The 18,427-nt window shown below is 37.2% G+C and overlaps 1 protein-coding gene across 1 annotated transcript in view; it reads right to left on the minus strand.

The window, feature by feature from the left end:
* The window catches only part of LOC132544921 (cytosolic purine 5'-nucleotidase-like), a 126,755-nt gene that overhangs the window by 27,998 nt on the left and 80,330 nt on the right, over positions 1–18,427 (minus strand). The gene's annotated exons all lie outside the window — the stretch shown is intronic.

The raw sequence follows: 18,427 nt of genomic DNA on the forward strand, positions 1-18,427 counted from the left end.
CTTATTAAGTAGATTCCAAATCCCCCCAACATAGACTTATTAAGTAGATTCCAAATCCCCCCCAACATAGACTTATTAAGTAGATTCCAAATCCCCCCAACATAGACTTATTAAGTAGATTCCAAATCCCCCCCCCAAACATAGACTTATTAAGTAGATTCCAAATCCCCCCAACATAGACTTATTAAGTAGATTCCAAATCCCCCCCAACATAGACTTATTAAGTAGATTCCAAATCCCCCCCAACATAGACTTATTATTAAGTAGATTCCAAATCCCCCCAAAACATAGACTTATTAAGTAGATTCCAAATCCCCCCCAACATAGACTTATTAAGTAGATTCCAAATCCCCCCAACATAGACTTATTAAGTAGATTCCAAATCCCCCCCAACATAGACTTATTAAGTAGATTCCAAATCCCCCCCAACATAGACTTATTAAGTAGATTCCAAATCCCCCCCAACATAGACTTATTAAGTAGATTCCAAATCCCCCCCAACATAGACTTATTAAGTAGATTCCAAATCCCCCCAACATAGACTTATTAAGTAGATTCCAAATCCCCCAAACAGACTTATTAAGTAGATTCCAAATCCCCCCAACATAGACTTATTAAGTAGATTCCAAATCCCCCCAACATAGACTTATTAAGTAGATTCCAAATCCCCCCAAAACATAGACTTATTAAGTAGATTCCAAATCCCCCCCAACATAGACTTATTAAGTAGATTCCAAATCCCCCCAACATAGACTTATTAAGTAGATTCCAAATCCCCCCAAAACATAGACTTATTATGTAGATTCCAAATCCCCCCCAACATAGACTTATTAAGTAGATTCCAAATCCCCCCCAACATAGACTTATTAAGTAGATTCCAAATCCCCCAACATAGACTTATTAAGTAGATTCCAAATCCCCCCAAAACATAGACTTATTTATAGACTCTACATCTGTATTAGTTTTCTCTCCAGATAAACGTTGGTAGATAATAATGTAGTGCTCATTCCCTTTCATGCATTCTCAAAGACAGTGAGAAAATTCCCCTGATAACATTTAAACAACGCTTTGAGACTGAAACAGATTCTACTGTTGTACAGTCGACAGTTGTACGGTCCACAATGTGAGACTGAAACAGATTCTACTGTTGTACGGTCCACAGTTGTACGGTCCACAGTTGTACAGTCCACAATGTAAGACTGAAACAGATTCTACTGTGTTGTTGTACAGTACACAGTTGTACAGTCCACAGTTGTACGGTCCACAATGTGAGACTGAAACAGATTCTATTGTTGTACAGTCCACAGTTGTACGGTCCACAATGTGAGACTGAAACAGATTCTACTGTTGTACGGTCCACAGTTGTACAGTCCACAGTTGTACAGTCCACAATGTAAGACTGAAACAGATTCTACTGTGTTGTTGCACAGTACACAGTTGTACAGTCCACAGTTGTACGGTCCACAATGTGAGACTGAAACAGATTCTACTGTTGTACAGTCGACAGTTGTACAGTCGACAGTTGTACAGTCCACAGTTGTACAGTCCACAATGTGAGACTGAAACAGATTCTATTGTTGTACAGTCCACAGTTGTACAGTCCACAGTTGTACGGTCCACAATGTGAGACTGAAACTGATTCTACTGTTGTACAGTCCACAGTTGTACAGTCCACAGTTGTACGGTCCACAATGTGAGACTGAAACAGATTCTATTGTTGTACAGTCCACAGTTGTACGGTCCACAATGTGAGACTGAAACAGATTCTACTGTTGTACGGTCCACAGTTGTATGGTCCACAGTTGTACAGTCCACAGTTGTACAGTCCACAATGTAAGACTGAAACAGATTCTACTGTGTTGTTGTACAGTACACAGTTGTACAGTCCACAGTTGTACGGTCCACAATGTGAGACTGAAACAGATTCTATTGTTGTACAGTCCACAGTTGTACGGTCCACAATGTGAGACTGAAACAGATTCTACTGTTGTACGGTCCACAGTTGTACAGTCCACAGTTGTACAGTCCACAATGTAAGACTGAAACAGATTCTACTGTGTTGTTGCACAGTACACAGTTGTACAGTCCACAGTTGTACGGTCCACAATGTGAGACTGAAACAGATTCTACTGTTGTACAGTCGACAGTTGTACAGTCGACAGTTGTACAGTCCACAGTTGTACGGTCCACAATGTGAGACTGAAACAGATTCTATTGTTGTACAGTCCACAGTTGTACAGTCCACAGTTGTACGGTCCACAATGTGAGACTGAAACTGATTCTACTGTTGTACAGTCCACAGTTGTACAGTCCACAGCTGTACGGTCCACAATGTGAGACTGAAACAGATTCTATTGTTGTACAGTCAACAATGTGAGACTGAAATTGATTCTATTGTACTATTAAACATCTCACTTACATGTACTACCAAACATACTACTTACAATCAAACATACAAGAGGCCCATAGGGTCTGTATCGCTCATTTGGTTTTCGCTTGGCTGAAATTGTTTCATTAAAACTAAGGCAAAAATGATTTCTAAATATCTATTTACACAACATATCTATTTTCTATTGTTTATAAAAAAAATTGATTCCCCTTCACCCAACAATGCTTCTGAACAAATGTGGGAAAAAAAAACAGAATTCCACGAAAGTGGATGGTTCATCTGTACAGCAAGGTTTCTGAAGATGAGTGTTATGGAACAATAGCCATAAATATAGAGATTGACCTTTGACTTTTGACTTGAAAAGCAATCCAAAGCCAGTACCATTGTTGGTAAGGTTATGGCAGGAAAGACAAATTTTCTATTCATAGAAATTGTGACCTTGACCTTTGACCTTCAAACAAAATCAAGCCCCTTTAGTAAAGAAGCACCACGTGATAATTGAGTGTAATTGTCCAGAGAAGACTAAAGTTATTGCATGAAAACCAGCTGTCCATGAACTTTGACTTTCAAACCTGAAAAGCAATCCCAAGTAAGCAGTTTTGGTAAGGAAGCAATGTATGAAGTTGGTATTTGATTGGCCAAAATGAACTTAAGTTATCGCGAAAAGACCTTTGTGCAGACGATAGTGCCACCACTGTCGCAGATGCCAACATAGTAATATATATATATATATATATGTCGCCTTTGGCAGGCGACACAAAAAACAATCATTCCTACATTCCCCTATCAGGCAACACCCTCCTACCCCAGGGGGCTGAGACTCACCATTTATACAAAAAATTCCACTTCACCCAAGAATGCTTCAGACCAAACTTGAGGAAAATCCAATCATGCCTACAGGAGGTGGATGATTCTAAAGAATTTGCTCTATTTCCCTTATTGGGCCTTGCCCCCCTTGCCCCAGGGGGCAGAGACACACTGTTTTTACAAAGTTGATTCCCCTTTACCTAAGAATGGATAAGACCAAATTTGGGCAATATCCAATCTCTCTTATAGGAAGGGTAGATTTCAGAAGAATTTGCTCTATTTCACCCTTTGGGTCCTGTTCCTCTCATCCCAGGGGGCTGAGACCAAATGTTTATATACAAAATTGATTCCCCTTCACCAAAAGAGACTTTAGAGCAAATTTGGGCAAAATACAACCATTACTACAGGAGAAGTAGGATTTTAAAGAAAAGAATTTACACCAGAAAACTAGCAGCACTTTTCGAATATTTCTTCAAAAATATTCATCCAGAATTATAATGATAGGTAACATTTATACCGTAAACAAACTTAACCCACGTAAACTGAAATGTTCAGTATAATAATGTTAGCTTATGTACCATACTACAAAGCGTCTATGACCTTTAACACTAAGTGACCTCTGATCTTCCGGTGCCTGGTTTTCATACTTCATGCAATACTGTCAAAAGTCATCACACACCCCTTATCGCCATGGTAATTATGGGCACGTGCAATAAAAATTTGTCTAATTTCTCTGATTTAAAGACAGGAAGGCAGTCTCCATGTGTTTGGCATAAACAGCCTACCACATGTCCTGATAAAGCTGGCCAGGCCTCCAGTACTACTTCAAATACACAAACTTCTTCAGATTTATGTGAAAAACTGAAAATAATTCCACATGTAGTAGATTCAACTTGAAAATGGATACTTTTGCTGAAATTACTTTATTTCTTTAATAACTTCCATCACAATATTCATAATTTTTGGTTAATATCACATTCATTCCTGGCTAATATCCCATTCATTCCTGGTTGATATCACATTCATAATTAAAGAAAATTTAGACAATGACCTTTGATTTAATGAATTGTCTCCACATATGCTTTAGAACTAATTGGTTTGCAGTCAGTCTAAACAAGTTTTAATTATATCATTACAGCTATATTTTGATTTAAGGGGTTTTACATTGTTGAAGCCACATTTTAAGCTATAAAACTACAATTAAATGAAGCTGTGAAAGTTATTAACTTTACACTCAAGATATTCCCTAAAGTTTTTATTTAAAAAAAGGCCTGAAGTGTCCCTTTAACCAGAAGTAAAGATATCAAGTTTATATACAAGCATGTGCTGTCAAGTTGTTGACAAGCACAAAACAAATGGCTGTCAGTTGCAGTTCACCAAGTTGTTGGAAATGTTTATTCATAAGATCGGTAGAGGACAGCAAACAGCAGCTATAGCAGTATGTGGTAAAGATATTATCCTCCATGTTATACACTGTCCACTACTTAATATCATGTCACTTAATGTCACTTTCCTGTTAATATCACATTTTCTGGAAACACCAATTTTTTCCCTGAATACTCCATGTAATCAATCATATCTGATAATGTCATTTGTTTTCATATGAGAAATGCTTAATATCTCTTTATTTTGGTGACTATCACAAAAAAACATCAATTTTCAATTGGTTAGTCCAAGAAGTGTTTAAAAATTAGTTACATATCTTTTGTCACTTGGAACTTGTCACAATTCTTCAGCTTTTATGTCAGTGGGAGCCATGTTACTGATTTTGGAGATGTATTACTGAAACTTCCTGGAAATGAGTCTTCAGCATATAATCATATTGGGATGGATTTCAAAACAACAAACAATATTCTTCAGAAATAGATTTGATGAGAAAATTATTCAGAATTAACTAATTTTTACATAATTTACAATAAATTGTGTGTGTATGTGTTTTTTTTCTCTTTACCATGATCCCCAAGTCACCTAACCATGGGGGTCAATATTGTACCAGACACAAAATTTTATCAAAGGACAATAACTCTGTAATTAAGAAGCCACAGGCCCTGAATTTGGTATATTGCACTTTCTTAGCATGACAAATGTATACACCTAGTTTCAATAACTCCTAAATTATACAAAAGAGAGTTATGGTTCTTGTACACTCCACTTCTCATTATCGAGATCTATCTACATATGGAATTTCATGCTAATACCGCTAATAGTTTTTGTGATATGCTACAGACAAAATTATGATGGACGGACAGACCTATGGACAACAGACCACAGATGTAGGGTCAAGACGATGGATTGTGTAATAGGCCTATTGCATTTGAATGACACAAAGTCTTCTCACTTATGACTTAAACTTTAGACCCTGTCACCACTTTTTATACCCTGCTGTGATTTGTTTGTGTATGAAATATTTCAGTGTTTCATGGAAGACATGCAGCATTAATTTAATTGATTTTTTAAATAATTTACAATTAAAATTACAATAGCAATAAAAAGGGAAAAACCAGGAAGAACTTCATCTTGTGAAATCATTTTGTTTACTTGTTTATGGACAAATTTGTGGAAATTCCTGACATTATATAGTGTTTGTTTCAAGAGCCTATCGAAACCAAACAAAAATATTTAACCTCTGAAAGTATTCTAAAGTGGAATTAAGCAAAACTTACAGTGTACAAATTAAGGCTTACTCCTCTGATATTTGAGCTGAAGTAGGACAAAATTCAGTATGAGATGAACTCCTGTGTCATAACTGAGACTTAGTTACCTTGACTCAGATACTTTGCTAACTATAGTATGTTTATAAGCAAAAGAAAAATATCTTTTTTTTCTTGTTGCTAAGGTACTTCTTTTGTGTAAAACTCTGAAACCCTGGGTAGATTTCAACTAAATCTTATATGAATTAACACCACAAAATTCATATATTTCTAGTACATGAATTCTGATGGAACACTTTCCCGCAGACTCTATAACAAATATATCAGACTGATTCATGATCTTGGAAAATCTGACTGTATTAAGGTGAACACTGTAAAAATTAATGCACAGTGACCCTCTTTTATAGCCAACCGTCATCAGGTGCCAATATTTGTTAAGAAGGAAACCTGTAGACATCTATACAGTCAGATGATCAATTTTGTGCATAAAATTTCATTTAATATAAATCTGTAAAAAAACTAGAATGTACATGTTTTGTCCCCTCATGAGAATCATTAGAATATGTTTTCTGTAATTACAGATTTTAACTGTGAATTCTATAAGTAACAAATATTGGCAGATGAACTTAATACAAAACTTGAAAAAGAAAAAAAATAACTGTAAAGGTCAGAAATTGATCAGAAAAAAAAAACAAAAGAAAAAACTAAGTTAAGTGTACATGTATCATGAAAACAGCATGAAATCATGTGAGGCTGCTAAAATCAGGTACATTTCTGAATGGGACATTGATATTGTCAAGTGGTCAGTGGCCAAGTGCAAAGTTTGCCATTGGAGTGTGATTTTGTTGTGTGCATTGAAAAAAAACACTCAATATCACCCTTGACATACAGATTCTATCCAACATTGAGTAGCATAGCCATATATGACAATAAACTCAATTTGTATGAAGGGAAATAACTCTCACAAAAATATAGCATATAGCCTTAAGATTATCTGGAAACTAGAAGATTATGAAAAAAAAAAAAAAAAAGCCTTATCAAAGTGTGACAAGATATATATACAGTATATATATATAGAACAGGTAAGACAAAGTGTGGGAGTGTGAAACTGGTAAAATACAGGTAAATGTGACAGGTAGGTAACGCTACGGGAAGTAAGTGTCAATTTCACTGTCATCATTTGATGTCATCCCTGTCATCCAGAATCTTGTTGATATATGAACTTTATTCTTTTTAATGTGTAGATCTCCTGATGAAAGCAACTCACAGTTTCAAGTATCAGATAACATCTGTAAACATATATGTTAAGTTCTACTGTGCTGAAGTTTTCTAAAACATCAATAAGGTTTCAATCAAAGGTCTAAAAGTAACATTTTTAATCCTCCTCTGGCTTGTAGTTTGAGATTGATAGTTTTTGTGGTGTTAAATAATGAAATAATTGTGAAAATATATAGTCATATTGATAAAAATCGTCATTTTGATTTTTACACGACTGCCAAAAGTAACACATATGAATTAACAATACCTTGTTGTATACTAACAATAACTGGAGAGTTGAGTTAACAATACCTTGTTGTATACTAACAATAACTGGAGAGTTGAGTTAACAATACCTTGTTGTATACTGACAATAACTGGAGAGTTGAGTTAACAATACCTTGTTGTATACTAACAATAACTGGAGAGTTGAGTTAACAATACCTTGTTGTATACTAACAATAACTGGAGAGTTGAGTTAACAATACCTTGTTGTATACTAACAATAACTGGAGAGTTGAGTTAACAATACCTTGTTGTATACTAACAATAACTGGAGAGTTGAGTTAACAATATCTTGTTGTATACTTACAATAACTGGAGAGTTGAGTTAACAATACCTTGTTGTATACTAACAATAACTGGAGAGTTGAGTTAACAATACCTTGTTGTATACTAACAATAACTGGAGAGTTGAGTTAACAATATCTTGTTGTATACTAACAATAACTGGAGAGTTGAGTTAACAATATCTTGTTGTATACTGACAATAACTGGAGAGTTGAGTTAACAATACCTTGTTGTATACTAACAATAACTGGAGAGTTGAGTTAACAATATCTTGTTGTATACTAACAATAACTGGAGAGTTGAGTTAACAATATCTTGTTGTATACTAACAATAACTGGAGAGTTGAGTTAACAATACCTTGTTGTATACTAACAATAACTGGAGAGTTTAGCAAGTGAATCCAAATACACTGTGTATACTGAAGCTTATTTCACTGTAGTTGTTACCCTATATCATTTAGCTGTTAATTACATATATATCATAGAATTCAGTTTCAAAATCATTTAAGATCCTTCAAAAACTTTTATCAAAATGAGAGAAAAGTAGAACCTATCATAGAATAAGTGATTTAAGATGGCAAATTTCTCTGATGTTTGACCAGAAGTAGGATATATTCAATAAGAATTCCAACGTTACATCTAGGATATTTTGTTTTTTTAAATACTTTGTTTTATACAGCTGTACTTATAAGCTGAAAAGGGGTGTCTTATACGATGGTTAAAGAGAAATGTTGCCATGTGCACTACAACAAAATTTTGCGTTATTATCACATCATTTAAATTTGTAAATTCCAACTACCTTCCCTGATTTTTAGAACACTAACAAAATATTTGCGTATGGTACCTGATCTTGGAAAAACTGCATATTTCTGTGAAAATTACAAAATTTAAAGCACAGCATCCCCAGGTCCTCTGCTTTAATTATGAACATTATGATTTACATGCAATTCAAGTTTGTCGACTCAAATGGTAACTTTTTTCCTAATATCCATGCATCATACCATAACATATCAATAAAATACTGAAAAAAAAGGTTGCCATGAAAATGATAAAGAATAGTAAGTGAAAATTAATCATTTCCTGTTACACATATTCTGATGCCTGTATCAGAAAAAAGTGAAGCAACATATTGATTTCTTACTTTCAAATTACTTTCTAAAATTTAACCTTTAAAAAAATCATCACAAGAACAGGAGTTTCATTCTTTAACTTTTTGAACTTGGAGAAGTATAACCATAAAAGTTTTTCTAATGTGTCTGTAATACTGGAGGTCTGTTATATAAAACATCCAACTTTGATACCTGTACTTGTTGTAATTACTGCCGCACTAATGAACCATCTTCTTATCTCACAAACCAGGACAGGTGTGATAAACAAAGGTGAACAATGTTCCAAAAGTTAGTGAAAATGATCTCTTCCCCAATTGTGACAAATTTTAGACGTAAACATCTAAAATTTCAATCTGACTCACAAAAATCTGCTGAAAAACAGTCAAATAATCTGTTATAGTGTAACTCAGAAAGAAAGCCCTGTCTGTAAACCTGTATTTTTAATTCGTAAACTTTTTTTGGTATTATTTCAACACTTCAAACTTTATCTGATATCAGACAGTTGCGATAAAATAAGACATCACACGATGATGTAATTGATACTCAGTTTAAATGTCTTTTTTCCACTCAATCAATCGCAATAGGCCCAGAGTATGTGTGCACTTAGCTACGGTCAAAGAATACATTTTTTGCCGTGATGACCTCCCCTTGACCAATGGTCAAAATATCTAAATGTACACAAACAAGAATTCATTATAAATCCTTATATTGTACATGACAGGTTAGAGGCTATAGACTTGGGTACATAATATTTAAAATATATATCATAATGACTTTAAAAGAATCTTTTCTATTATTTTGTATTTATATCAGATCAAAAGTAAGATGATTAGAGCATTAGTCAATAAACCGGTCACTTATCTCTGAAACACTGGGACAGAGAATTTGGCCAAAATAGCACTGGGACACTAGAACAGAGAAATGGGCCAACCTAGCACTGGGACACTAGAACAGAGAAATGGACCAACCTAGCACTGGAACAGAGAAATGGGCCAACCTAGCACTGGGACACTAGAACAGAGAAATGAGACAACCTAGGAGACAACCTAGCACTGAAACACTAGAACAGAGAAATGGACCAACCTAGCACTCAAACAATGGAACAGAGAAATGAGACAACCTAGCACTGGGACACTAGAACAGAGAAATGGACCAACCTAGCACTGGGACACTAGAACAGAGAAATGAGACAACCTAGCACTGGGACACTAGAACAGAGAAATGGGCCAACCTAGCACTGAAACACTGGAACAGAGGAATGGACCAACCTAGCACTGGGACACTAGAACAGAGAAATGGACCAACCTAGCACTGGAACACAGAACAGAGAAATGGACCAACCTAGCACTGGGACACTAGAACAGAGAAATGGACCAACCTAGCACTGGAACACAGAACAGAGAAATGGACCGACCTAGCACTGGGACACTAGAACAGAGAAATGAGACAACCTAGCACTGGGACACTAGAACAGAGAAATGGGCCAACCTAGCACTGGGACACTAGAACAGAGAAATGGGCCAACCTAGCACTGGGACACTAGAACAGAGAAATGGGCCAACCTAGCACTGGGACACTAGAACAGAGAAATGAGACAACCTAGAACAGAGAAATGGACCAACCTAGCACTGGGACACTAGAACAGAGAAATGGACCAACCTAGCACTGAAACACTAGAACAGAGAAATGGACCAACCTAGCACTGAAACACTAGAACAGAGAAATGGACCAACCTAGCACTGGGACACTAGAAGAGAGAAATGAGACAACCTAGCACTGGGACACTAGAACAGAGAAAATGGACCAACCTAGCACTAGCACTGGGACACTAGAACAGAGAAATGGACCAACCTAGCACTGAAACACTAGAACAGAGAAATGGACCAACCTAGCACTGAAACACTAGAACAGAGAAATGGGCCAACCTAGCACTGGGACACTAGAACAGAGAAATGGGCCAACCTAGCACTGGGACACTAGAACAGAGAAATGGTCCAACCTAGCACTGGGACACTAGAAGAGAGAAATGGGCCAACCTAGCACTGAAACACTAGAACAGAGAAATGGGCCAAAATAGCACTGGGACACTAGAAGAGAGAAATGGACCAACCTAGCACTGGGACACTAGAACAGAGAAATGGACCAACCTAGCACTGAAACACTAGAACAGAGAAATGGACCAACCTAGCACTGGGACACTAGAAGAGAGAAATGAGACAACCTAGCACTGGGACACTAGAACAGAGAAATGGACCAACCTAGCACTGGGACACTAGAACAGAGAAATGGACCAACCTAGCACTGAAACACTAGAACAGAGAAATGGACCAACCTAGCACTGAAACTGGAACAGAGAAATGCGCCAACCTAGCACTGGGACACTAGAACAGAGAAATGAGACAACCTAGCAGACACTAGAAGAGAGAAAGAACAGAGAAGAACAGAGAAATGGACCAACCTAGCACTGAACACTAGAACAGAACAGAGAAATGGACCAACCTAGCACTGGAACACTGGAACAGAGAAATGGGCCAACCTAGCACTGGGACACTAGAACAGAGAAAGACCAACCTAGCACTGGGACACTAGAACAGAGAAATGGGCCAACCTAGCACTGAAACACTAGAACAGAGAGAAATAGCACTGAAACACCAACCTAGCACTGGGACACTAGAACAGAGAAATGGACCAACCTAGCACTGGGACACTAGAACAGAGAAATGGACCAACCTAGCACTGGGACACTAGAACAGAGAAATGGACCAACCTAGCACTGAAACACTAGAACAGAGAAATGGACCAACCTAGCACTGGGACACTAGAACAGAGAAATGGACCAACCTAGCACTGAAACACTAGAACAGAGAAATGGACCAACCTAGCACTGAAACACTAGAACAGAGAAATGGGCCAACCTAGCACTGGGACACTAGAACAGAGAAATGGGCCAACCTAGGGCCAACCTAGCACTGGGACACTAGAACAGAGAAATGGACCAACCTAGCACTGAAACACTAGAACAGAGAAATGGACCAACCTAGCACTGGGACACTAGAAGAGAGAAATGAGACAACCTAGCACTGGGACACTAGAACAGAGAAATGGGCCAACCTAGCACTGGGACACTAGAACAGAGAAATGGGCCAACCTAGAGACAACACTAGAGAAATGGTCCAACCTAGCACTGGGACACTAGAACAGAGAAATGGGCCAACCTAGCACTGGGACACTAGATGTGAGTAATTAGTCAACCTATGAGACAAGCTATGTGACAACCTAGCACTGGGACACTAGAACAGAGAAATGGACCAACCTAGCACTGGGACACAACCTAGGATAACTGGGACACTAGAAGAGAGAAATGAGACAACCTAGCACTGGGACACTAGAACAGAGAAATGGACCAACCTAGCACTGGGACACTAGAACAGAGAAATGGGCCAACCTAGCACTGGGACACTAGAACAGAGAAATGGGCCAACCTAGCACTGAAACACTAGAACAGAGAAATGGACCAACCTAGCACTGGGACACTAGAAGAGAGAAATGAGACAACCTAGCACTGGGACACTAGAACAGAGAAATGAGACAACCTAGCACTGGGACACTAGAAGAGAGAAAGAAGCACTGGGACACTAGAACAGAGAAATGGACCAACCTAGCACTGGGACACTAGAAGAGAGAAATGAGACAACCTAGCACTGGGACACTAGAACAGAGAAATGGGCCAACCTAGCACTGGGACACTAGAACAGAGAAATGGGCCAACCTAGCACTGAAACACTGGAACAGAGGAATGGACCAACCTAGCACTGGGACACTAGAACAGAGAAATGGACCAACCTAGCACTGAAACACTGGAACAGAGAAATGGGCCAACCTAGCACTGGGACACTAGAACAGAGAAATGAGACAAGGACCAACCTAGCACTGAAACCTAGAACAGAGATGGACCAACCTAGCACTGGGACACTAGAGAGAAAGACCAACCTAGAACATAGAACAGAGAAATGGACCAACCTAGCACTGGGACACTAGAACAGAGAAATGGACCAACCTAGACACTAGAACAGAGAAATGGGCCAACCTAGCAACACTAGAACAGAGAAATGGGGACCTACTGGGACACTAAGAGAGAAAACCTAGCAGACACTAGAACAGAGAAATGGACCAACCTAGCACTGGGACACTAGAAGAGAGAAATGGACCAACCTAGCACTGGGACACTAGAACAGAGAAATGGACCAACCTAGCACTGAAACACTAGAACAGAGAAATGGACCAACCTAGCACTGGGACACTAGAACAGAGAAATGGACCAACCTAGCACTGGGACACTAGAACAGAGAAATGGACCAACCTAGCACTGGGACACTAGAACAGAGAAATGGGCCAACCTAGAGAACACTAGAACAGAGAAATGGCCAACCTAGCACTGGGACACTAGAACAGAGAAATGGACCAACCTAGGGACACTAGAACAGAGAAATGGGCCAACCTAGCACTGGGACACTAGAACAGAGAAATGGACCAACCTAGCACTGGGACACTAGAACAGAGAAATGGACCAACCTAGCACTGAAACACTGGAACAGAGAAATGGGCCAACCTAGCACTGGGACACTAGAACAGAGAAATGAGACAACCTAGGAGACAACCTAGGAGACAACCTAGCACTGGGACACTAGAACAGAGAAATGGACCAACCTAGCACTGGAACAGAGAAATGGGCCAACCTAGCACTGGGACACTAGAACAGAGAAATGAGACAACCTAGGAGACAACCTAGGAGACAACCTAGCACTGGGACACTAGAACAGAGAAATGGACCAACCTAGCACTGGGACACTAGAACAGAGAAATGGACCAACCTAGCACTGGGACACTAGAAAAGAGAAATGGACCAACCTAGCACTGAAACACTAGAACAGAGAAATGGACCAACCTAGCACTGGGACACTAGAAGAGAGAAATGGACCAACCTAGCACTGGGACACTGGAACAGAGAAATGGATGACTGTATATATACTTCTTCTCAGGGAATCTAAAAAACACACTTTCATTGTAGTTTGGAATCAACTTTTTGCTACATGTTCAAAAGACGGGTAAAATGATTTGGCATTTAACAAAGTCTATCTAATAAAATATTTACAACAATTATTTGAAGGTTTCAGACTTCTTTTGTCAGTAGGGAAAGCCGGCTCATTATAGCCATTTTTGTGTTGTCAATATTAGCATTAGTCTTATAACAAAAATCTAAACTTGAGAATAAGTCTACTATTGTATATAAATAGTAAGTACAGAAGTTAAAAGTTTAGTTTCATTAGTTGTTGTAGATATTGAAACTAAGGATGAATATCAAAGCTGATTTCCTTTTAATCACCTATTGAACTATAAACATGTTACTAAATGCAACAGCCCTGTGGTCAAGATTACCCAGGGCCACTGACCAGGCCTGACCGGGAATGATACAGGGGTGGAGCTTACCAGCTGATAAAAGCAGGACAGGGATAATATATACACACAATGCTTGACCTAGAATTCATAGAAACTAGGAATAAATATTAACAAAATGTTTGAATCTTGGATTAAGGTTACAACCCACTTTGAGAGGTTACAAACGTAAGTGTTATGAAGAGGTCACTTGATATAAATGATGTTTCAAATTCAGATGGAAAATCTTTTTGATATAGGTTTCTGACATACTTATTATCCATTTTAACAACCTTGTCTTGCTTCGGTGACTTTTTTTGTTGCTGGCAACATAAAAAATATTCAGTGTATTTTTTGGCAAAAGAAAATTTCAAATTTGGGTTTTCTCTTTTCTTTTTTTTTCTTTTATGAAATCTAAGCATTCAACCCAAGAAATATTTACAATCCTTCGAGTAAATAGTGATAATATTTAACCTTTAATAGTTGTGGCCTGTCAGCCATTTTAGTTTCTGATATTAGCACTGAAATTGGAGCACGACTTGGGACCAAGGGGAATCTCTGATCTATGAAGTTTAGAAAAGACCCACTACATACTTCTCAAGAAACAGTGACAATAAATTTTCATTGTTGAAATCCAAGATGGTTACCTGTCAGCAAATTTGTTTTCCTTATCATTCCTAAAACCACATTTGCAGAAATATGAACCATGGGGAACCTACACGTGGAATTTGTGAAAGATCCATAATATACTTCTCAAGATATAAAGATAACTTTCATTGTCAAAATCCATGACGGCCAACAGTCAACCATTAGGATTTTCTAAATTGTCCCAAAATCATCAGGGCAAAATAAAATGGGCAAAATAGACTAAATGGGAACTGCAAACTTCGAGAAAGATCCATTCAGTGCTTCTTAAAAAATAAGTACAGCAAGAATGGTTTGTTTATAGACAAACTGATGGATGGATGGACAGACCACAGACAAAGACAATTTGAATATCCCACTAACTAATAAATAGAGGTCAGCCTTATTAATGTTATATATAGAGGTCTGATCGATTAATGGTAATATATAGAGGTCAGACCGATTAATGGTAATATATAGAGGTCAGACCGATTAATGGTAATATATAGAGGTCAGACCAATTAATGGTAATATATAGAGATCAGACTTATTAATGGTAATATAGAGGTCAGACTTATTAATGGTAATATAGAGGTCAGACTTATTAATGGTAATATATAGAGGTCAGATTTATTAATGGTAATATATAGAAATCAGTCTTATTAATGATAATATATAGAGGTCAGACTTATTAATGGGAATATATAGAGGTCAGACTTATTAATGGTAATATACAGAGGTCAGACTTATTAATGGTAATATAGAGGTCAGACTTATTAATTGTCAAATTCAAAGGTCATAAATACCGATGGAGGACAAAGATACAAAATGGCCTGTGATTATCAGACTGACATAATGATCCGAACATAAAAGTTTGTTCAAAGGCAGAACTATCTCATTTTACTTGGTGATACTAATAGACCCTACAACCTCACATTTACAGGACTAAGTGTTCACCTTATAGGCAGAGCTATCTCATTTTACTTGGTGATACTAATAGACCCTACAACCTCACATTTACAGGACTGAGTGTTCACCTTATAGGCAGAGCTATCTCATTTTACTTGGTGATACTAATAGACCCTACAACCTCACATTTACAGGACTGAGTGTTCACCTTATAGGCAGAGCTATCTCATTTTACTTGGTGATACTAATAGACCCTACAACCTCACATTTACAGGACTGAGTGTTCACCTTATAGGCAGAGCTATCTCATTTTACTTGGTGATACTAATAGACCCTACAACCTCATATTTACAGGACTGAGTGTTCACCTTATAGGCAGAGCTATCTCATTTTACTTGGTGATACTAATAGACCCTACAACCTCACATTTACAGGACTAAGTGTTCACCTTATAGTCAGAGCTATCTCATTTTACTTGGTGATACTAATAGACCCTACAACCTCACATTTACAGGACTAAGTGTTCACCTTATAGGCAGAGCTACCTCATTTTTTTCTATCTTCATTTGTTTATTTATGTATATTTTTTCAACAAAATAATTCTTATTTGACCAACAAAAAACTGCTGAACATGAATCACAACTGACTATGGTTTCCCTTTCACTACATGAAATTGTTCCCCATCCATCGTGTCCTATATCACTGATTTTTTCTGAGGAACTAAAATTGATTAAATTATCTGATTTGTCTTATTATACATGGAAATAAAATATGATGCTAGATCTATTTCTGAAAATGAATACTGATGATTGAAGCTACACATGTTGGTAAAACCACGCATATTATAGATAGAACTTGGCAGCATTCAGACAGATATCATGTATCTCCATCAAGATTTATCTCAACATTTTCCAAACAGATGATGTTTTTTATTAATAAATTATAAAACGTAAAAGCGTTGTATCTGAACTTAAACCGCCTATATATTACTCAGTAACTTCAATGTCATCTGTTTTCACTGCCAGATTCTTACAAAATAAAACACACCACGCTTAAATTAAAAATCACATTATAAGAATATTATGTATGTTTCTTAGATCACATCTAAATTTTAATATATAATGATGGTTAGTAAAGCTACCGCTGTGTACTGTTAAATGGTTGGTAGATGGGTCCTAGGCCTCCTGCCTGGATAACTGAGGTTATGTAGGGAATTGATGTGATAGGTTTAGCTAAACTCTGGAGAATATATTTCTATACATTTGTTCCCTGTGACCTTGAAAACAGGTCAAGGTCATTCATTTCATTAAGCATGCCACAGACCCAAAATCATTACCCTGGATGTTTTGGTTATTGAGAAGAAGTCGAGTAGGTCAAGGTCAATAATATGAACAAACTTGGTAGCCCTAAAGACCCAATATCAGCATCTTTAGCCTTTCGGTTATTGAGAAAAAGTTGTTTAAAGATTTGGACATATTTGACACTATTTACCGGTCAGTCAGTCGGTCAGTCATATGAAAAGATTTGATAGCCCTTTATCCAAGCATGCTACAGGCCCAATGTCAGAACTCGGAGCCTTTTGGTTATTGAGAAGACGTCATTTGAATGGCAAATTTATGGACGGCGGACGGCAGATGACAAGCTATGATGGACGAAACATAATTGCTATAGGCCATCCTGACCCTTTGAGTCCGATGACCTTAGAACACCTACACATGAAATAAACTGGTGCTCAAAAAAGGTCGGATATTTTCCTGGTGTCTATGACATTAGTTATACTGAAGTTACCCCTTGTCAACAAGGCAATGCCAATATTAATTAGACTGTTACCTGGTACTCTGCCATTGTTATCAGGTAAGAATTGATCACAAAGATGTTTTTTCCATATTAAATAAAAGACTTAAGGCTCATGAGCCTTAACGGTCATCTGACTTTAAAGACCTATATATTTTGTATATCAAAGAGTCCAAATAGGCCTTCATTGCTAAACTTCTCAACAGCTTACACAGAAGATATTGTCAGGTCATAAAAATACTTTTCTATAAATTTGAAGTACTGTTCCTTATATACAGTACTACACAGATACCTTGACTCCAGACCCATTGTTTGTCGAAAGAGAAATTTTACAATATCATCTCATCTAACCCTAGAGACCATGAAATTAGGTCAAGATCTACCATTGGAATACAATTTGTAGTGTTAAAGAACAAATATAAACATCTTGGACCTTTCTATCATTGAGAAGTTGTTTAAGATTTTTTTTACACTTGTGACCTTTAAAAAAAAGGACAAGGCCATTCATTTCAATAGGATAAATATGAACAGTAGGCCTTACCCTTCTGAGAGCTGTAGGGCTTTAAATAAGGTAAATATTGTATATTTTGTATTTTCAATAATTATCTCATCAACATTGGTGAAAGTACTGAAGAGTATGGGGCTACAGAAAAGTTAAGGATTCATTGTTAGTCGTAATAGCTAATGCACTGACTCATGTCAAGGTATGTGTAGTATCTCTTAGGTAACATTGGTTCACAGCTAGTAAAATATAAATTCATGTTCATATTTTGAACATTTTCGCTAGTTTTTTTGAAGGATTCCACATATTTGAATACAAATTTCAAATTAATTGAAGATAATTTTTCAGATATTATACATTAGGTTTTTCCAGATTTCATATT

The sequence above is a fragment of the Ylistrum balloti genome, unplaced genomic scaffold (assembly GCF_031769215.1).
Source record: "Ylistrum balloti isolate Yb309-2 unplaced genomic scaffold, AGI_CSIRO_Ybal_v1 Utg369814, whole genome shotgun sequence".
NCBI classification, from domain to species: Eukaryota; Metazoa; Mollusca; class Bivalvia; order Pectinida; family Pectinidae; genus Ylistrum; species Ylistrum balloti.